We start from the raw sequence: 23,482 nt of genomic DNA on the forward strand, positions 1-23,482 counted from the left end.
GGGGCTCTTGCTTCCCTTGCCCACACCTCCTCGCCCTTGGCATACCTTGTCTCTCGATTTTATAGTTGACTTACCACGCACAGCTAAGGGACACACCACGTTACTAGTGGTGGTAGATCTGTTTTCAAAATTGGCACACTTTATTCCGTTATCCAAACTCCCTACCTCTCGAACATTGGCCCACATCTTTTTACAACAAATAGTGCGATTGCATGGACTCCCATCAGTCGTCATTTCAGACAGAGGTGCACAGTTCGTGTCCAAATTTTGGAAGGGATTGTGTACTTTATTAGAGATTGACGCTCGTTTGTCCTCTAGTCATCACCCTCAGACGGATGGACAAACGGAACGGGTTAATCAGTGCTTTGAGCAATACATCAGGTGTCAAGTCATGCAATCAACGAAAGAATGGGACGAATTAGTGTGGGTGGCGGAAATAGCGTATAATAACAGTTACCATACAGCTATCAAGACCACACCCTACATGTGCACTTACGGGTACCATCCCAGAACTGTCTGTCAACCAATATATTCTGCTTGTTCTACTCCCAAGGCCCTAGACATGATACAAGAATTGCAAACAGTGCATCGAGCAGCCAAGGACAACCTGGACCAAGCCAAGGCTCGGTATAAGGAAGGAGCAGACGCCCATAGAAGACCAGGGCCTGAGTATAAACAGGGAGAGAAGGTGTGGTTGTCTGCAAAGAACATAGCTTTGAAGGGGTCTTGCAAGTTCAAACCAAGATACGTAGGACCATATGAAATTATCAAAGTAGTGAACCCTGTGGCCCTTAAATTGGCTCTACCCCCAGCCCTAAAGATCCATCCTGTTTTCCACACCTCCTTGTTAAAACCTGTTGAGCCCGGGACTCGATTGCAATCCTCTCCAGCACCCCTTCTTGTTGATGAAGAACCGGAATACGAAGTGGAAAAGATCATAGACTCTAGACGAGTCAGACAAAGACTGCAGTACCTGGTCCATTGGAAAGGATACGGAATTGACGAACGGTCATGGGAACCAGCCAGTAATATACATGCTCCCAGACTGCTTCGCCTCTTCCACCGACAACATCCTGATAAACCCAGACCCGTGGGGGGGTCGTTAGGAGGAGTGTACTGTCAGGACTGCCGTAGCGCCAATCCAAAGATGGCGCCTTGAACAACACGCATGCGTGGAGGAGTCAGGCAGTAACAAAAGCCTGGCTTCCCCCGGAAGTAGCGCTTTGCGTTCGTTTGTTATTGAAGCCCCAAGTTCCGAAGCTTTCCTGCATCCCGCTTGTAATCTCTGTGTTCGAAGTCCTTTCAACTCCCGTGACAGCCCGTCCAGAATCCTGAAAATCCTGATAGGATAATTCCGTGGTAGATTCTCTTACACGAGGTAAGGATTTCCGTTGTTGTGTTCGTTATCGTGGGAGAGGGTCCTTATCTGCCGCCTGGATCTGCGTTCCCCTGGGTGTGAACTCAGCGTCCCGAGTGGTAGGTCAGGCTGGTGTTCTCCACGTTGTACGGCACGAATGGTTTCCTTACTTCCCAGAGCCTCGTAGTCATCCGGTATTCTGCCTTGTGACTCCTCACCGCGACCCCACTGTAATTACACCGGAATGAACTCATTCTCCTGATCTCCGGTAACAATTAAAGGTCGCCTTGCCTCGTTCCTTCTGCTGCATCTTGGATTCCCATCAGCCTCCAAATACAGCGTCTTCTCTCAGCGACTCAACTGTGATTACACCGGAATGAACTCACTCTCCTGATCTCCGGTAACAAGTTAAGGTCGCCTTTTTCTTTCTTTATTTCCTGCACTGTATAGCCCCACTCACCCTTCAGAAGGTTTTGGCTGTGGCCAGACGCATCCCTGAGTGGACAGTTCCACGCTTAAGAGGAGGAAATCTAGGTGAGCTTACACTTACATTAAGTTAGTGGTAGAGTGCTCTCTGCTGGGTTGATATATACATGTCCTTAGGGCACTCTCCTTGTTCTTACAGCTTCTGGAACATCTCGAACATCTCTTTCTCATTACGCAGCTGTTCAAGACCAGAAGGAGGGAAATATAAGGTATAGCACAGGTCTGGGAGAGTGGGATAGGAAGTTGCTGTTTTCTGTGTCAGCTAACCACGCCTTCTTTATTTTAGCCACTCCAACGTGCAAAGATCGAAGATAGAGACAGCGTCTGGAGCTCATTCCCTTGTTTCTTCCCTTGTTTTGTTTCCCCTCTTTCCCTGGTCATCCCCGTAGTATAGAGACTGATATGCTTGGGTGGTGATTGGGGGAAGTCGAGGAATTATCATCAGTTCCTGGGCGCCTCTGCAGAAACTCCCGGTAAGACTTTCCAGAGTCCTTGAATCCGGACAGGGTAGAGGTAAGCGCTGCCTACTGGAAAGACAGAATTCTTGTGTAAATGAACAAAGCTATCTCTTTGGTTTAGTGAAACAGGCAATGGAGATGTGTTTATGTTGTTATTAACAGATTTTTGATGAAAGAAAAACTTAAGGAAAGTTTGCTGATAAATTTTGTAAAGGAGGGGTCAGGAAGAGCAGGAGTAGTGGGAAAGGCTGATGACAGAAAGACCGCACTGGGATTGGTCAGCTGCGGAAAGACGAAGCTTTCACTAATTGGTGCGTTAGTGTGAGACGCGCTAGGATTGGAGAATTACAAGAGTGACGTAGATGCTCTGGATTGGTGCGTTAGTGTGAGTCGCTCTAAGATTGGTCAGAAAACTGAGAAGCTGTGAAAAGGTGAATTGCGGAGCTTCATTGATTAAGAGGAGAAAAAGTAATGGTTTGGAAAAATCAAAAACCTATTTAAGAAAGATACGCCAATTTTAACTAGAGAAGGACAGATTCTTCCTCCACCGATAACACCTGCATCTTTTATGGTGGTGAAATATGGTTATCATACATGCATTTGGTTGGGAAATTGGGTAAAATATATCAAAGATGATGGAGTACTAGCATTTCCAGGGAATGGTTCATTTAGTCTAGCTGTACTACAAAATTTAAGAGATAGTATGATGAGATTGGAACCGAAACCCAGACCTACCCAATTTGAGGCTTTGACTGAATGGGAAGAAGAGATGTATGAAAGAGAAAGGCATTGGAGTGGAAGAAGGTATAATTATGTATTTGGTAGATATTATGGTCAAGAAAGCCATGATGACAGAATGAGAAGATGGTGTAATGCGAGCATGACTGAAGGCATGTTTCCTCTGAGAAGTGCTGGAGATACAGGTGATAGAAAATGTAAGGAAAAAAAGAAATAATACAGAGTCAGAAGGTTATAGATATGGAGTGAGTGAATTTGAGGATGAAGTGCTGGAGGACATTTTTTATAAAAAACCACCTCCATATCAACAGGATTCTGTGATGGTGACACCAAGTGCACCGCCAAAGGAAACTGTCACGAATAAAAGTTTTGAACAAATGCCGAATAATTTTGGGAAAAATAATCCATTTAATGATTCAGAAATGTCACAAACGGTAAGATCTGATAATGAAAAGTCAGTAGAATTAGCTAGAACAACACAGGAATTAACTGAAAAGATTAGAAAATTAACAAAGAATATTGAAGCAGTGACTGTGCCTGTAACTATAGGACCAGTGATACCAGTTTTTGATAAACAAAAGGATGATGAGCATTGTTTAACAGTCCCGTATAATGGTGGTATGCAAAAGGAGAAAGAAAGGAGTAGATCAGGAGAAAATGAATAGAAGATTACTGCAGGAATATCAGGATTACATACACCTAAAAATTTGACTGTAAACCAGAGTCCAGCAAATAAAACGCCTATGGCAACAGAATCAGCCACAGAAACCCCAGAGAAAATGGTAGATAAAATGAGAATAGCGACAACCCCTGTAGAACCAACATCTGAAGAATTAAGTGATTGGTTAAGAAGTTTACAGAAAAAGGATACAGAACCACAACCTTTAGTTGTGGCGAAATTAAAAGTAACTTTAGAAGAATTAATTGTAGGAACCATTCCCACTGAAAAATTAAAAGCATACCAAGATGAGGAATTAATGTTTTTATGTAAAAGCATTACTTGGAGAGCAAGGACTTTACATGAAAAGTTAGAAGAGACAGCGAGTGAAATGGGAATAGATTTTGATAAAATAAGGTCATTGCAGAAGCCATACAGAGTAGATTTTACTGAAAAGGACATTGAAAACTTGAATACTGCAGGAAGGTTAACCCAAATTAAAGAGTTGACTACATTCGTAAGAAAATGGGGTGATGTGGACCGATGGAAAAGCAGATGGTTTAGAAGGAGAGAGGAAACTACAGACAAAGACTCTCTAGCCTTCCCAATGAGAGAGAAAGAGCCAGTGGTAACAGAATGTCCCATGAGAGAAACTCCTGGAGGAGGATATGTACATGTTCCATGGACTAGACAGGATATTTTGTCATTTACAAATGATTTTCCAAGGTTGAAAGAAAAACCAGTTGAATGGTATAGACAGGTAGATAGGTTTGTTAAACTTTCAAAAGTGTTATGAATAGATCTGAACGGTCTTTTTGACATAATTGTGCCTGCAGATTTATGGACAGAATGTAAGATCACTATAGATTGGCCAACACAAGCGTACCCTAGGGATCCTAAGACAGGAGCCCCAGATCCAGAAGTAATGAAAAAATATGATCAGGTAATTACGTTTTTGAAAAATAAAGGACCTCCGAAAGAAACTGATTGGGTACAAATTGACAGGACTCACCAGGAGGTTAAAGAATCAGTGCATGCATATTACGAGAGGTTACTGTTAGTTTCTCATCTCCACTGTATTGTTTAAAAGCTAAGTGAAAAGGATGTGAGTCATTTTGTTTACAGATTTGTTTATGGTTTAAGGCCTGAAGTTAGTGAAATGATTAAACAACATACAGTAGACTGGCAAACTAAAAAGATAGACAAAGTGTTGCGTCATGCAAAATATTTTAGTGATGAAATTGAGGCCAAACAACGCAAGTTGAAGGAAAAGGTAATGTGGGCACAGGCTAAAGTAGCGGAGCGACAAGAAGCCCAGTTAATTGAACAAGCTAGTGGAAAAGAGCAAGCAGACCAAAACACAATATTGGAAAGGGAAAAGGGCAGATCAGCATAGAAGAAGCTAAAAAGAAGTGGCCATGTCATAATTGCGGAAAGTTAGGACATTGGAAATCCGAGTGTAAATTAACACCGAAATCTAAAATCTAATGGTGATAATTCATCATTAAATCCACAGGTGCAGAGTGAGGTGATTTGCCAACCTCCGCGACAGCAGCAGGTTGTTCCCAACACTGTCAGGTGCCAAAGCCACCTTTTCCACAGAACCTAAATCCTCAAAGATACAGTAATGAGACAGGATTCTACAACAAATAACAGGTAACAAAGCTACCGCGCGCTGGTGCCATTTAGCAGTATTGGCTGCAACGCGATGAAAGTGAATCAGAGGAGAGCTATTGACGGTGCCTAAGAGAGGAAGAGGAGTGCGTACTTGGCGCAACTCTAGAAGTAGACCAGACTGGACCCTTTGTGGATGGAAAGGTGAATGAAGTAAATGTTACTTTCCTAGTGGACACTGGTGCTACTGGTTCAACTGTTAGATCAGCTGAAGTGAAAAATCTTCCTCTCTCGGGTGAGACAATCCAAGTGGTTCGAGTTTCTAATAAACAGATAAAAGCCCATTTTACCGAACCTGTCAAGATTAGAATAGGGAAATGTGCTGATATCCATCATTTTGTAGTATGTGACACTAGTCCTGTAAATCTGTTGGGTAGGGACTTACTTTGTAAAATGAACTGCACCATCTTTTGTACACCTGATAGCTTTTGAAACTCCAGACGATGATGTTCTGTATAGAATAGAATGACAATGGCTAACCTAGAACCAGAAATTACCGATGCATTTGTTGTATTTGATCCAGAGGGAATACCTAAGGAATTAAAAGAAACAGTGAAATCAGAAGTGTGGGATTTCACAGGGGAAGATGTTGGATTAATGAAAAGGGTAGATCCTGTGAAAATAACTGTAAAAGAAGGAGTAAATTACCCGAATATTCCTCAGTATAAGTTGACACCAGAAATAGTTGCTGGAGTAACGCCTGTAATAGACAGAATGATTGAACAAGGAATTCTAAGAGAGATAATGAGCAGTCCATGTAATTCACCGACCATGTGTTTGAAAAAGCCAAATGGGTCATTTAGAACAGTGCAGGATTTGATAAAGGTGAATTAAATTGTTGTTCCTTGCTGTCCCATTGTGCCAAACCCTTCAGTAATCCTATATCAGATTCCCTATGATGCAGAATGGTACACAGTCATTGATTAGTGTCATGCTTTCTTTTCTATTCCATTGCACCCTAATAGCCAAGAAATGTTTGCGTTCCGGTTCGGCGAGCGTATTTTTGCATGGTGCCGTATTCCTCAAGGGTATACAGAAAGTCCTTCAATATTTAACGAGATTTTAAAGAAATCATTGGAAGATTTAAAGATGCCAGAAAGTTCAGTGCTAGTCCAATATATCGATGACCTATTAGTGTCATCAAAGACGCGAGAAGCATGTGTTGTTGACACAATTGCACTGTTAAATCATTTGGCCGATGGAGGACTTAAAGTATCACCATCAAAATTGCAGTTTTGTCAGAAAGAAGTACAATACTTAGGTCATAAGATTTAAAAGGCCTGAGAAAAGTAACATCGGATAGAATTAAAATCATTAAAGGAATGAGAGCCCCAATGACAGAGAGAGAAGTCAGAATGTTTCTTGGAATGGCGGGGTACTGTCGCCAGTGGATTAGTAATTTTCTTTGATTGCAAAACCATTGGTACGTCTGACAAAGAGTGAGGTGAGAGATCCAATTGAGCTGAATAAAGAAGAGATGAAATCTTTTAAACAATTGAGAGACAGCTTATGTGAAGCACCAGCTCTTGGAATGCCTGATTATGAAAAAGAATTTGAGCTTTTTTGCAGTGAAAGAGATGGGTGTGCTCTTTCTGTGTTAGTGCAGAGACATGGAAAATTGCCTATTTTTCAGCTGTACTAGATCCAGTAGCTGTAGCATTGCCTGGATGTTTGAAAGCAGTAGCTGCTACATGTAAGAGCTTGGAACAAAGTGAAGGGATTGTAATGGGATATCCTGTGAGAGTGTTTGTTCCACATGATGTGGCAATCCTTTTGACAAGAATTAAAACACAGTTCATGACGCATAGTCGTCTAACTAAATATGAAAAGGTGATTTTGGGTGCTACAAATATGAATCTTGTAAGATGCACTAATGTGAACCCATTGACATTACTGCCTGATGCTGTGGATGCGGAAGAAAAAGGATGATGTTGATCATGATTGCCTGGAAGTGCTTGATGTTTGCACCAAACCGCGTCCTGATATAAAGGACGTGCCTCTGAAAGAGTCTGACTATGTGATGTTTGTAGATGGGTCATGCCTAAGAACTGGAGAAGGAATTTTGAGTGCTGCATATGCTGTGTGCACTGTAGCAACTGTTTTGGAAGTATCTTGTTTGAAAGGAGTACGATCTGCTCAAGTTGCTGAGTTGTTTGCACTGATTAGAGCATGCAAGTTGGGAAAGAATTTGCGAGTCACTGTGGTTACTGACAGCCAATATGGGTTTGGATTGGTGCATGACTTTGGGCAGATTTGATCCCAAAGTGGTTTCTTGACGTCGAGTGGAACTCCAATTAGAAATGCAGAAATAGTTGGCAAGTTACTTGAGGCGATACAGCTGCCTAAAGAAATAGCTGTTGTGAAATGTACAGCACACAAGAAAGGAACAGATTATGTGTCAGCGGGAAATGAATTTGCAAATGACATAGCCCAATACTGTGCTCGAAATTTGACTTCATTGAATCGTAACAGGGAAAAGGAAATGGATTTATGTCCCTTGCTTTTTACTAACACAGTAAGTACATGGGATGAAGTGAGACAGTTAAAGGAAGCAGCAGGGGAAGAGGAGAAAAAACAAAGGATAAAATCAGGATGCACACCACGGGAAATAGACAGAGTTCGGGTTTACAGAGATGGAAGACCAGTAATGCCTGATAGCATGATCTCTACCATGGCACGGATGTACCATGGGCAGGCACACATAGGAAGGGATGCCATGATTAGACTTTTCAAACAAACTTGGTATAATGCCAAATTCCAGTTTATAGCTGAGAGCCTTTGCCAGAGATATCTCATATGCCAGCAATTTAATCCAGGAAGGAAAACTGTGATGAGCTTGGGAACCATAGGACGGGAGGGAGGTCCTTTCACTCGTATGCAGCTTGATTTCATTGAAATGCCCTCATGCAACAGGTTAAGATATGTACTGGTGATTGTTTGTCTGTTTTCTCGTTGGGTTGAGGCTTACCCGACCAGAAGAAATGATGGAGTTACTGTAGCAAAACTCCTACTGAGAGAGTTCATTCCTAGGTTTGGTTTCCCAGTAATGATTGAAACAGATAGAGGAAAACATCTCCAGAATGAAATTATAAAACTAATTTGTGAAGCATTAAATGTACAACAAAAATTGCATTGTGCCTACCGACCAGAGGCTTCTGGAATGGTGGAGCAAATGAATGGCACCATAAAGAACAGATTGGGAAAAATGTGTTTGGCCACAGGTCTCAAATGGTCAGATGTCTTGCCTCTTTTCTTAATGAGCATTAGATCAATTCCTGATAGGAAGACTGGTCTCAGCCCCCATGAAATTATAATGGGCAGAGCAATGAGACATGTTTTCATTCCTGTCAACAAACTGCTGCCTATATCTGATGACTTTGTCTTGGATTATTGTAAAGGATTGGCTGATATGGTACATTCTGTGTTTCATAAGGTTGGACCAGATGACACCACTCTTGAAAGGAAGCCAGCTCATGATCGGAGTCCTTGAGATTGGGTACGTACAAAAGTACACCGAAGAAGAAATTGTCTGGTTCCACGCTGGGGAAAACCACGCCAAGTGATTCTGACAACAACAACTGCTGTGAAGTGTGCAGGGGTGAAGAACTAGATTCATGCCAGTCACACTCTTTGAGTCCCAGATCCGGAAGATCAATCTGAAGAACAACATCAGGAAGTATCAAATACCAGTTCGGAATCAGAATCAGAAGAAACAAAAACAAGACAAGAACCAGAAGCAGATGAACAAGGTCAAAGTCAAAATATTGGTCAGGAAAATGTAGCACTAAGACGATGCCTTGAAATTTCAGATACTAGTTCTGAAACAGAGACAGAGCAAGCAGGAATACGAGAAAGAACTAATCATGAAACTGGAAAAACTGAACAAGTAATCTTTGATCAAGAAATCCAGAGTTCTCCCAGAAATTATAGAGATAGAAGGAGAGGAATTAGATATAGAGAGTGAGGGTGAAGTGATTGCGGAAGAACCCCGAGGAGGTTTAGGGACACAACCAAAACAAATAGAAAAAGGGTCAGATAGTCAACAGGAAGATTGTGTTGAAGAAACACGAGGATAGATAGATTCAGACAGTGAACCTGAAATATTGAGGATAAAATCAAAGGAAAGCGATATCCAAACGGAGACAGAATCAGACGAAAGTGAAACAGGACATAAAGGGGGAAGAAATTTGAGAAAAACGGCTTGGAAATCTGAACGAGTGGGGAAAGGATCTAAATTGAAAAGGCCATTGAAAGAATACATTTGGCCAAACAAAATCAAGAAACTGAGATACAGATTGACAAGAATAAAGCATGATAATGCAGAACAAGTGAATGAAGTGTCCAGTCAAGAAAAACAAGAGGACACGGATCAGAACCTCTTGCAACGTACAAAGAGGATAAAAAGGCCTAACCAGAAGTACAAGTCATCAGAATGGACATATGTGGTACTTCCTGATATACAAGAGGAAGCTGATAGCCAAGAAAGTCATTGAGTGACTATGCAGGAGGCAGACAAAGAAGAAGGCTCAGAAATCCTGAGAGTAATATTGTCTGACGCTAGAGAAGAAACAGATGACCAAGAAGTTCTGAATAAAGACTGTGAGCCCATGGAGAAGGATGATTCACACATGAAATAAGAGACAAAAGAACTCGGAAAGGAATTGAAAGCCCGGATAAGACACATGACCAGAAAGAACCATGTAGGCAACTAAAGCCTTAGGTTTAGACAAAGAACATTTTTGAAGAAAGAGGTTAAGTCAAAAGACACTGATCATTCACAAAATGGCAGACACTGAGAATAGATATCCAACATGTGGATTTTTTCGGAGATGGTGTAAAATGTGTTTTTGTTGTACAGGATTATTAATGCTTGTTTGGATTATATTAGCCATAACTATTTCATTTAGATTAACATTTGAAAATGTAGACAGACACCCAATAAATGGAACTATTAGCCAAAAAACAGATGACAGTCATATCACAAAACTAATAGATAGAACAGAACTTCATAAAGATAAGTCTATAAATGATTTTTTAAAGAATATTTTCGCAAAGCTTTTATACGAGTATGTAGAAACAATGGATGTTAGAGATTGTTATGTTTGTATGCAGTTGCCTGCATCTGTATCTGAAGGTGTCACTTATCATCACCTTCCTTTGACATATGGGATAACTTGCAGTGTCCTAGCCAGTTAGTTTTATAAAACAGGCAAATTAGAATATGATTACACTGACATAGATAATATTTTCTCACAAATTCCTGTAGTTTCTGAATTAAACAAGGTGAAGCCTGGTAAGACTCTTGGCGAATTTTTTCTAGAAACAAGAAAACTAACTTTAGAAGAAGTGTTTAGGAATAACCTTTCTTGTAGTTTAAGAAAAGAAGAGAAAACTTTTCTGTATGTGGTAGAGGAGAGGAGGATTAAAATGCAAAAGAAAGGGACTGGGGAAAAGATGGAAACACAATTTTGGGATGTTGGGAAGGACAATCATTTAAAGGGAGAGATAAACCCAGCAATGGCTTTAGATTGGCCCCAGAAAGGGAAATTATGCATAAGTAGAGATAATACTATATATGATAATTATTTTGTAGGTGCAAGTGAGTGCCAAGATTTATACAAAATCATGGGAGGATGGGAATTTAAAGGAGGGAAATATCCAGTATTCCCTGGAATATATTACATTTGTGGAAACAAAGCTTATTATAGGTTACCGGACCTTTGGTACGGAACTTGCTACGTAGGCCTGGTCTTTCCAAAGATATTTCATGTGGAAAGGGGAGAAAATGGATTGCCCAAAACACGTAGAAGAAGGGAGAGTTGGTCAGAAATTATTGGCAATATTTTTGGAGCACTGATACCAGCAGTTGTAATATCTCTGAATGCACATAAAATTAGAAAATTGTCTACAGTTGTCAGGATCCCTAATGTGAGTTCCAAAACGAAGCGCAAGGAATTAAGTTCTATGGGCGCTTCAGTTTTGAATGGGTTTCAATGGTCGAGTTTGTGGCATGCCCGCATTTCCAAGATGGCCGAGCAGACGCTGGGGTCAGCGGTCTAGTCGCTAACAGATCTAGAGGGAGACGATGTGACGCGCGCTCGCCTGAGGTAGTGCGCACTTCACCAAGATTTTTCCTCAGAGAAGACGTGCTAGAGAGAGTTCCAGTTCTGAAGAGAATACTTAGTCGAAGAAGTTATCCAGAGTGACGCAAGAGAGTTGTGTCGATACTTACCGAAGAGAACAGAAAAGGCCACAGAGTCCGTAGAGGCAACTTACTGAGAGTAGAGTTCGGAGTTTTCCTCGTCGGTCCAGGAAACGAGATACGACTTCAACAGCACCTGAAGAGAAGACAGAAGAAAGCTAAGTGAATAATTGATAGATAATCTAAGGTCACATAAATGATAAGTAGTGTTGGTGACGCAATAAGTAAAGACTTACCAGGGACAGCAGAGAACAGTATAAACGAGTCCTGAAAAGAAAAGAAGTATAATGCAAATTTACTGAAGAGGTTATTAAGGGAAAAAGGTATTAAAGACTATAAAAACAGCCAACTAAGAAAGTAAGGAGTAAGACTTACCTGAGCCATAACAATTCGCAGTAACCATAGGAGAGGAAGCAACAGGAGAAGTTAAAGCACAAGAATCATCTAGAAGTCAACAGTTAATAGTATAGCCAGAAGCAAGAAAAGAAAGAAGAGAAACCACGAGAAGAAAGATTGATGGTAGGTCAAAAGAGAGAGTTAAAAGATATTAAGACTACAAGATAAATAGGTATAATAAAACGAATATATGTTTTACAGATAATTAATGACAAGAAAGAAGAAAAAGGCAGAGTTGAACAAGAAGAGAGGCACAGAGTTCAGGATACTTGGGTAGGTAGGAAATACCTTAGAGAAAAGAAGAAAAGAGACAGAATAGAGTAGAGGAGGAACAATAATATAATGTTCTGTGCTTAGTTACCTCAGGAATCTTCAGTAGTGGAGAGATAGCTGAAGAGGAATTCCAGATAGGAAAACCAGAAGGTCCAGAACCAGTCTCTTCTCTCGTTTGTTATTTTATCCAATTCCCCCTTCCCCCTTGCTGATCAGTTAGAGCCAAAGACTTTTCTTGGGGCTGAGTGATTAGTAGTGGGAGTCGGGAAACTAGCAGCTTCTGTTCCTGTGCAAGACAACGGCAACCAGCGGGAAGCTGAAGGTGAGCCTTGACAGAGTGAAGTGCCCACGTATTAATCTTGCACCCGAACAGAAAAGAAAATGGTTGAGGGAATAAATTTACAGACTTTAGGGTCAGTCCTAGAGGCGATACAAAAGGAATTGGTAGGAGTTAAGGAAGAGAATCAAAGTCTAAGGCAGGAGGTCATGAATTCTAGGAAAGAGACGGCAGAATTAGCACAGAGGATAAGACAACCGTATTCAACTGGAAGGGAGGGTCCCACCACTTCAATGGGAGAGACAAATAAGCTAACAACGCAAGTAATACATTCCTTGTCGCCAGTAATACCGTTGGCAGCGCCAGAGAGGTTTAGTGGGGACCCACAAAAAGCGCAGGTGTTTATTACACAATGTTCACTACATTTCTTGTGTCGCCCTTCTATCTTTCCTGATGCGCAGTCGAAAGTAGCCTTCATTTTGTCATATTTAAGGGGAGATGCAGCAGCATGGTCGATGCCGATAGTCTCACGAGATGATCAATTATTGCAGAATTTTGATGAGTTCAAGAAAGAATTTTTGAGAATCTTTGACCGAAGACGGATCTCTCAAGCAGTAGATAATGAGCTCTTGGAATTGAAGCAGGGAAATAGAGACTTAGTGGCTTATCTAGCTCAATTCAACAAACTTGTAATGGAGACTGATTGGCCGGAGAACAAGAGGACAGCAATATTTTATCGAGGGTTGCAAGATGAATTAAAAGATGGCTTGGCTCAAATACCGAATCGTCCAACTGAAATTTCCGCCCTGATAGACCTAGTGCTAGAACTGTATTTCTGGCAGGGAGAGAGAAGACGAGAGAGAAGACGAGAGTACAGAAGTACGGTTCCGCGATTTGATCGAGCTAAGGCTGAAACAGGAAGGAGTATGGAAGGAACCACAGGATCTGAACCTATGCAAATAGGAACGATTCGAGGACCGCTCACAAAGGAGGAGAAGGAGAAGAGGCGAGCCAACAACTTATGCATGTATTGTGGATCTAGTGGGCATTTTGTGCGAAATTGTCCAAAGAAGCCAAAGGGTTCATTTAAGCCGAAGGAAAACTCGCAGCACCACCTGTAGAAGGAGTTGTGCAGGTGGATGCGAATCAGAAATCAACTCCTCAGGAACATCGGCTGGCGAATACATTACAGTCGTCTTCGCCTCATTTGATTTTATCTTTGACAATCCGTTTTCGTGAAAAAATAATAAATGGAGTGACCGTGATGGTGGACTCAGGAGCCACCGGTAATTTCTGCGATCAGAAATTCGCGACTAAGATTGGGCTGCAAGCAATTGCCAAGGCTAAAAGTGAACCAGTTCGAGCAATCGATGGTACCAATCTATCCTCAGGACCAATCACGAGTCACACAGAGTTGATAGAGCTGATTCAAGAAGATGGGCATAGAGAAGCTATGCACTTTAATTTAATTGATGCCCCCCAATTTCAACTTATATTGGGGCTTCCTTGGCTCACAGAGCACAATCCTTCAATCAATTGGAGCAACAGAACAATTGAAATGAACTCGACATATTGTAGAGAGAACTGTTTTGGGCCCTACGAGGCAACGAGTAAACAGAACCCGGCCCATGCCTTATGTTCAGCGGAAGTCTCTGTGTGCGTAGTAAATACTCAAACAATTCCACAAGAATATCAAGATTTCGAGGACGTTTTCAACGAACAGGAAGCAGAGCAACTGCCACCTCATCGTGTTTACGACTGCAAAATAGACTTGGAGCCAGGGGCAAATTTGCCTTGCAGCCGAGTGTACGCCTTGACGGAACAAGAGAATCATCACCTAAAGGAGTATATCGACAAGTATCTGGCCAATGGATTTATACGTCCTTCCCAATCGCCGGTGTCCTCGCCACTATTCTTTGTGCCTAAGAAGGAGCAGGGCGAGTTGAGAACGTGCATTGATTATAGAGCCATAAATCGAATAACAAAGAAGAACAGGTATCCTCTTCCCCTTATCTCCGTCTTGTTGGACCAGATCAAAGGAGCACAGATGTTCACGAAGTTGGATTTAAGGGGAGCTTATCACCTTATTCGAGTTAGAGAGGGAGACGAGTGGAAGACGGCCTTCAGAACACGCTTGGGGCTATTTGAATACCAGGTGATGCCCTATGGGTTGTGTAATGCACCTGCAGCGTTCCAACACTTCATAAATGATGTGCTCAGTGAATTCATTGATCAATGTGTAATTGTGTATATCGACGATATACTAATCTACTCAACGAATACGCAGGAGCATCAAACACAAGTTCGAGGAGTTTTGCAGAAATTGCGAGAGAACAAACTATTTGTCAAGTTGGAGAAATGTGCTTTTGGAGTTCCACAGGTAGAGTTCTTGGGCTTTGTAATCTCGCCAGCAGGCATTCATATGGACAAACGAAAGCTTCAGGCTGTACAAGAATGGAAGTCGCCCACTTGTGTGAAAGAAGTCCAAGCGTTTATTGGGTTCGCCAATTTCTATCGGAGATTTATTGGAGAATTTTCCCGACGAATACTACCTTTGACGCGACTACTGAAGAAGGGAACACAATTCGAATGGTCGGAGGAAGCAGAGCAAGCCTTTAAAGATTTGAAGATGGAGTTCACCACTGCGCCAATCCTCCTTCTTGCCGATCCGATGGAGCCCTTTTATGTCGAGACAGATGCTTCGGACCTTGCGATTGGTGGGGTTCTATCTCAAAGGAATAAGGAAACGGGCCAGTTACAACCGGTGGCTTATCGGTCCAGGAAGTTGACACCAGCAGAAATCAATTATACGATTACGGAAAAAGAGTTGCTGGCGATAAAAGACGCCTTCAAGGAGTGGAGACATTATCTAATGGGGGCCCACCACGTGGTAACAGTCTACATGGACCATCGGAACTTAAAATTCCTGAAGTCAGCCAAAACACTGACACCTCGCCAACTCCGTTGGTCTCTGTACTTTGCCGATTACGATTTTGTGATAACCTATCGGCCTGGGGCACAGAATGGAAAGGCGGATGCCTTGTCTAGGTTGGGAACCGGAGAAGAAAGAAGTCCACTAAGCGCTCAAGTGATCATACCTGATACCAAGATTATAGGTGCCACTGATATATTGAACTTTAAAGAAAAGATAATCCAAGCTCTAACCCCAGAAGAAAGGCAGAGATGGGCGCAACTAGAACCTGGAAGGGAAGTTCGCGACGAATTACCATTTAAAGAAGGTGCATTGTATTTGCCGACAATAGCATTGCAGAAGCAAGTCTTGCAGGAATGCCATGATCATCTGTTGGCAGGTCACAAGGGAGAGTCCAAGCCTGCCGACCTAATTAAAAGAAAGTATTGGTGGCCACAGATGAGTAAAGACATAGAACAGTATGTAAAGACTTGTGAGATATGCGCTCAGGGAAAATCAGAACGGCACGCACCACATGGGCTGTTGCAACCCCTTTCCATTCCTCCTCATCCTTGGCATACAATCACCCTAGACTTAATTACAGACTTACCATCTTGTCAAGGGACAAATACAATACTAGTAATAGTAGATGCATACACGAAAATGACACACTTCTTGGCCTTAAAGGGAATCCCTACAGCAAAACAGTTAGCAAGACACTTTAGTACACAGATTGTCAGATTACATGGAATACCCAAGATCGTAATATCTGACCGGGGAACCCAATTTGTTTCACATTTCTGGAAGGCTTTTATGAAAGGGTTAGGAGTAGAAACTCGTTTTTCCACCAGTTTCCATCCGGAAACGGATGGACAAACGGAAAGGGTGAACCAGGAATTGGAGCAATATTTACGATTGTTCTTGCTGAAACAGGAGGGAGAATGGCCGGACTACTTGTGGACAGCAGAATTCGCTCATAATAACGCGAAGAATGTGTCCACTGGATATTCCCCGTTCTACTTAAATTATGGTAGACATCCAAATTTCGCAGTACAAGATGTGGAGCTCACAGTCCCAGCAGCCAAGGATTTGGTAGCTCATTTAAGGTCAGTGCATGAAGAAGCGTCAAAGAATCTAGTACAGGCTAAGGAAAAGTATAAGAAATACGCAGATAAGAAAAGAAAGAAACCCCCTCCACTAGGAATTGGAGATAAAGTCTGGTTGAATACAAAACATTTAAGGTTAAAAGGGAACTGAAAATTTCAGCCACGATTTATCGGCCCTTACTCAATTGCAGAGCAGATCGGTCCAGTGACCTATAAATTGACTTTACCCTCCCAATTCAAAATTCACCCAGTATTTCATGTTTCCCTTTTGAAGAAGACAGTTTCTGATCTGAGAAAAGAACCAATTCCAAAACCAATCCAGCTAGATACAGGACTAGAGTTTGAGGTGAAAGAAATTCTGGACTCAAAATTAGTCAGAGGTAAACTCTACTATTTGGTAGATTGGAAAGGCTACGGTCCAGAGGAGCGGTCTTGGGAAGCAGATTCAGATGTTCATGCTCCTAGACTAATAAGACTTTTTTATCAGCGCAATCCAACCAAGCCCAGAGTGGAAGGACCATCCTTGCTGGGGGGTACTGTCAGGATCCCTAATGTGAGTTCCAAAACGAAGCGCAAGGAATTAAGTTCTATGGGCGCTTCAGTTTTGAATGGGTTTCAATGGTCGAGTTTGTGGCATGCCCGCATTTCCAAGATGGCCGCGCAGACGCTGGGGTCGGCGGTCTAGTCGCTAACAGATCTAGAGGGAGACGATGTGACGCGCGCGCGCCTGAGGTAGTGCGCACTTCACCAAGATTTTTCCTCAGAGAAGACGTGCTAGAGAGAGTTCCAGTTCTGAAGAGAATACTTAGTCGAAGAAGTTTTCCAGAGTGACACAAGAGAGTTGTGTCGATATTTACCGAAGAGAACAGAAAAGGCCACAGAGTCCGTAGAGGCAACTTACTGAGAGTGGAGTTCGGAGTTTTCCTTGTCGGTCCAGGAAACGAGATACGACTTCAACAGCACCTGAAGAGAAGACAGAAGAAAGCTAAGTGAATAATTGATAGATAATCTAAGGTCACATAAATGATAAGTAGTGTTGGTGACGCAATAAGTAAAGACTTACCAGGGACAGCAGAGAACAGTATAAACGAGTCCTGAAAAGAAAAGAAGTATAATGCAAATTTACTGAAGAGGTTATTAAGGGAAAAAGGTATTAAAGACTATAAAAACAGCCAACTAAGAAAGTAAGGAGTAAGACTTACCTGAGCCATAACAATTCGCAGTAACCATAGGAGAGGAAGCAACAGGAGAAGTTAAAGCACAAGAATCATCTAGAAGTCAACAGTTAATAGTATAGCCAGAAGCAAGAAAAGAAAGAAGAGAAACCACGAGAAGAAAGATTGATGGTAGGTCAAAAGAGAGAGTTAAAAGATATTAAGACTACAAGATAAATAGGTATAATAAAACGAATATATGTTTTACAGATAATTAATGACAAGAAAGAAGAAAAAGGCAGAGTTGAACAAGAAGAGAGGCACAGAGTTCAGGATACTTGGGTAGGTAGGAAATACCTTAGAGAAAAGAAGAAAAGAGACAGAATAGAGTAGAGGAGGAACAATAATATAATGTTGTGTGCTTAGTTACCTCAGGAATCTTCAGTAGCGGAGAGATAGCTGAAGAGGAATTCCAGATAGGAAAACCAGAAGGTCCAGAACCAGTCTCTTCTCTCGTTTGTTATTTTATCCAATTCCCCTTCCCCCTTGCTGATCAGTTAGAGCCAAAGACTTTTCTTGGGGCTGAGTGATTAGTAGTGGGAGTCGGGAAACTAGCAGCTTCTGTTCCTGTGCAAGACAACGGCAACCAGCGGGAAGCTGAAGGTGAGCCTTGACAACAGTTGTGGATCGTTTAACAACAAACACAGCTGGAGGGTTCTTAATGGTAAATACCAAAATGGTTGCCATGAGAACTATGGTAATGCAACATCGACTTGCCCTAGACATTATTTCGGCTAAAGAGGGAGGAGTCTGTGGAATGCTGAAAGTACAACATTGTTGTACTTACATTCTTGACGAAAGTCAGAACATAAAGAAATATATTAAGAATATAACTGAATTGCATGAAGAAACTGTTCCAATGGAGGTTGAAGGTGCATGGGAGAAACTTGGTAAAGGTTTTTCCACCATTAAGAATTTATTAACAAAATGAGGTAGCTCTTTTGTGGGCAAAATACTAATACCTGTGACTTTTGTGATTATTCTAGTGTAAATATTGAGATTAGGAAACCTGTGCATAAAAAAAAGAAAACTATAAAATAGGATAAAAAGAGAAAAAAAGAAAAATAAAGGGAAAGAAATAAGGGAAAAAGAAACAGAGGCAATAGAATTAGAAGAATTTAAAGAAAATGTGTACAAGAAAACAAAAAAGAACAGTGTGGAGAACACTATTGTTTGAACTAACAAATGCAAGTGGATTCGAATTAAACCATTTCTTTGGATAAGTTTAGTGAAATTAGTGAGTAGTGGTGATATTAAAATCACCAAAGGGGGGGATTGATGGAGCAGGTACTACAAGATTTTGTATACCTCCTCTAATTTGCATGAAATTAATTATGTAATCATTCTAAAATTAATTTACATAACATGTTTGCAGTGTAAGTGGTACTAATCAATATTTGCACCTTGATAAACACAAATACATTTTGTACTAAATTGCTAATTGCATGGCAAAATTAAATAATTAACAATGGTACGCAAACTAACTTAGATTGTGGTGAGATAGTAAAATGTCATTATTTATATTGCTTTGTGATTGTATTGTGGCTTAAAGTTATCGTATGATAAGTATTATCGCTTTAAATGTTTCTCCAGCTAGGAAAATACTAATATATATTGGTATTAGTGTGGCTTTGAACATTAGAACCTTCATTTCTACATATTAATTGCTGCTAGGTCTATTTTCGCTTAGTTAAATTTTGGGCCTACTAGGCCGCAGTACTCAAGATGGAGTTCTCTGAAGCAGATGTCACCCTGTGCGCGCAATGGTTTCTGCGCATGCCCAGATGGTTCTTGAGATCACGAGGTGACATGAACTCCTGACATCGTGTTCCTTGCCAAGGTCGCTATATTGGGGACTTGACCGCAAGCCAGAAGATGACCATATGAGAACCACGGGAGAGACAAAGAATGAACCTGTCAATAAGACACTTTTGCCTTGAAAAGATACATTTGCTGGTCCCTGCATGGGAATTGGAAGGGACCGTGATAACTTGTGAACTCTTGTGCCAAGTCACTATGCAGAACCAGTTTGCACTGGGAAGAGTGCAATGAACTATTGATAACCCCGAACTGTCCACTCAGAACATTTGGTCTGCCCCTAAAGTTGCCACATTTTGTATGATGTAAGGCACAAAAAGGTATAATAACCACTCATCTGTCATTACGGAGGAGTTCAGGGTTCGGAGTTCAGAGTTGGAGTTCAGAAGTTGCAGTTGCAGTTGGGTTTTTGGAGATAGAGTTGGTCGGAGTTGGAGTTAGTGTGTTCGGGAGGAGTTCAACAGTTGCAGTTGGAGTTGTGGCTATGTTTGTCTTTGGGTTATTCTTTGAGAGGGAGTTCTTGGGTGGTTCAACCTGAAGCTATTCGTCGCCTGTCCATTGGTAAATGACTGCAATTTTTCAAAAAATCATGCTTAAAAGAGATTTCTAAATGTTTAATTATTCTTTAATAAATCTAAATTACAAATTATGAGCTGTAGTATATAAATTTAAGGTTAAAAGGATTAATGATTTAGATAAACAACATTGAAATAACAAAAAATGAGTTTGTGGTTCTTGAATTAATCACTGAAGATATCAAATGTTTTCTAGACTTTAATTGTGTATTAGCTGGTTCACCATCAACCAGTCCAACTAGTTGGTCCATCGACCAAACAGTGGAGTGCCTTGATGATAAAGGCAGGATTCTGAAGAGTTTACGTATATAAAATAGTAGGAAATTAGTCCTGATAGGTAATAAGGTACCCACGTTATCCAGCAGCCCCTTCTCCTGTGTCCTGATTTGAGTGAGATTGTGTGGATGAGAAGCGTGTTGGTGTTATGGGCCCACTAATGAATGAATGTTTGAATGAACTTTTGTGAATATGAATCTGTGACATGAGGAGAATATGTAAATTTTGTCCTTTGCGCTGGATCAATATCTTGGTCAGTTTCATTGACAACACTGCTCCAAATTGTGAAAACTATTGTCTTTTGATGTCTTTCACCTTCCAATGATGATGATTCTGACGAAGTGTCAGATTTTGGACGAGCGACCACCACTCTTACACTTTGGTTAAGGCGAGGCGTGTATTTTGATTGGCTCACATGGAAGATTTGTCTTCTGAGCTCTGGTGTACCTGCGAGTCAGGTCTATTCCTGCCTCTACTCTGACACACTAACGGGAAATTACCTTTTATTGCCTCAGTTGTGGCATGTGCTCAGAGCTGCTGCGCACACACCAGAGTGCAGGAAACATAATTAGAATCATGAGCATGTGTATGACACTACCTTACGACAAGTGTGTATTTTGTCAATAGTGCATATAGCTTCTTTGACCTCTGTCTTAACCTTGTGGTGTCTCGTCACTTCCGCTTGGCATGGTATTCGACAGCATGGGAGGTTCTAGCCATGGATAATATGCCGTTGGCCTTTGTTGGATTTTGTTAGAGTTTCTGTCTGAAAGCCGCAGACCAACAGCCGGTTACGCTATGAGATCTTAGTGCTTCCTCAGTGTTGTAATTGTTGAAATCTCAGTGCTGCACATGTTCTTTCACTCTTTTCTTGAATGTATCAATTGTTTCACCATGTGTCTGTACTGTTGAATGAAACAAATACCTTTCAAAGTCATCATTAGTCTTTGGAATGAAAAAAGGTACTCAGCTGCTGTTTTAAATCACCACAGGAGGCATTGCTGATCTCTACAAATTCGTAATTGTGTCCCATACATCAGGTCCCATTGGCAGAACATAGGCCCCTGAATGCCCTGTGGTGTTGTGCGAGCTCCAGGGGACCCCCTCAGCACAGTACCCTGGCTTGAAAGCTGATGATTAAGTCCGGAAGAGGGGCCCTCCATTTACCTTGCAGAGGGGGCCCCTCAAGTTTTTTACGCCACTGTCAGGGCCAACACAATGAATGATACGGCCTATGCCAGCGAAGCTCTGCCTCGCGCAGATGTTTCTCGCTATTCATTAATTTTTTTTAATTGTTGTTGCACTTGTTTTTAATTCTGTGTGCACTGTCTTGAATTTGAAACATAAAACTGCATTAATTTGTTCTTGAGCAGCTAATACGGGGTAATTAGCACTTCACTACTCAGGGATCATAGAGTGCGGGCCGGACACTTGCACCATAGAATTTTAACAGGGGCGGGAGGTCGGCGGTCTAGTTGCTGACTCCACCGCTTCTTGAAATGACCACTGCGGGCTGGGAGCGAAGGTAAGAGCATTGCCAGTGAAGCTCCACCTCGCGCATATGTTGCTCGCTATTCATTCATTTTTAAAATTGTTGTTGCACTTGTTTTTAATTCTTTGTCCACTGTCTTGAATTTGAAATATAAAAACTGCAGGAATTCGTTCTTGATTAGCCAACATGGGCTAATTAGTACTTCCCTACTCAGGGATCATAAAGTGTGGGCGGGACACTTGCACCATAGAGTTTTAATGGAGATGGGAGGTCGGCAGTCTAGTTGCTGAGTCCACCACTTTTTAAAATGACCACTACGGGCGGGGCGTGCATCGGACTTGCGCCGCGGGCGCGCCTCTGGCATGCCAAAGGCAAGCCCGTCTGCACCCGCCCATGCCCGAACGGGCCCAGACCCCTGGCCCCCGCAACACAGGTAAATATAGCTACTCCAGCACACAGCTACTAGCCATCAGGCAATCGCCACCTCCGGCCTGTGCAATTAAACTAGGAGTTGATAACACACCTTTTTCTAGGGTAACCTGTCAACAATGTGTATATAAGACATACACTAACCGGACAAGACAGGTCTGGTCAAATTCTTCTAAGGAGGATACTTGGAAGATGGGATTGATCAATGCCCGCTCCATCCCAAAACACATCTCAGACATTAGAATCATGCTAGAGGAAAAGCCCCTAGACATATTGTGTATAACTGAAACTTGGCTCAATGTTAGCTCAGGCCCAGATAATGTATCTCGCTCTCCCCCTGGGCTACCAACTACACAGGCTAGACCAATCAGACAGAATTGCGGCGGCATTGCTATCATCTTGAAACGCGAATTCAAATGCAACATTTCTCAACTCTCTCTTCCTGAGTGTGAAAGTGCCCAGTTTCGCATAGCCTTATCTCCTACCTGTACATTCTCAGAAATACTTATCTACAGGCCCCCAGGCACTAGCAGTAGATTTTTAGAGGCACTATCAGATTCTATATCCAGCCTCACGATGGAAAAGGCCCAACTGACAATTCTTGGAGACTTCAATCTACACTTTGATAAACACAATTCCCCCCACATCAGACAGCTGCAGGGTGACAATGAAGCATTACAACTATCCCAACTCGTAACATCACCTACGCATGAGAAAGGGCATATATTGGACCTCATTTTCTCTAATGACCTGCAGATCATAGTCTCTAAACCTACCCCAGTACCTTGGTCAGACCACTCTTTAATCATGTTCAGCTTACCAAAACCACTTCATTCGAAAAAAAACCTTGGTACAAAACATCACTACCAGGAGCTGGTCCAAACTGGACCCTAAAACGTGGGAAGGACAATTCCCCTATCCTTTCCGGAAATATAGACAAGAAATACCAGCAGTGGGAAAACTGGATCACCTAATTAGCCGACATCTATGCTCCCAAAAGAACACTTAACAGTAAATCTCACACAAAATTTACCCCATGGTACAATGAACAGCTCTCCACAAGGTAAATAAATTATCTAATGGTGAATAAAATTGAGGTTTAGTTAGTGAGAAGGAGAGTGATGGAATAGAGAAAGGTGAGG

Source organism: Triturus cristatus, chromosome 11, assembly GCF_964204655.1.
Source record: "Triturus cristatus chromosome 11, aTriCri1.1, whole genome shotgun sequence".
NCBI lineage: Eukaryota > Metazoa > Chordata > Amphibia > Caudata > Salamandridae > Triturus > Triturus cristatus.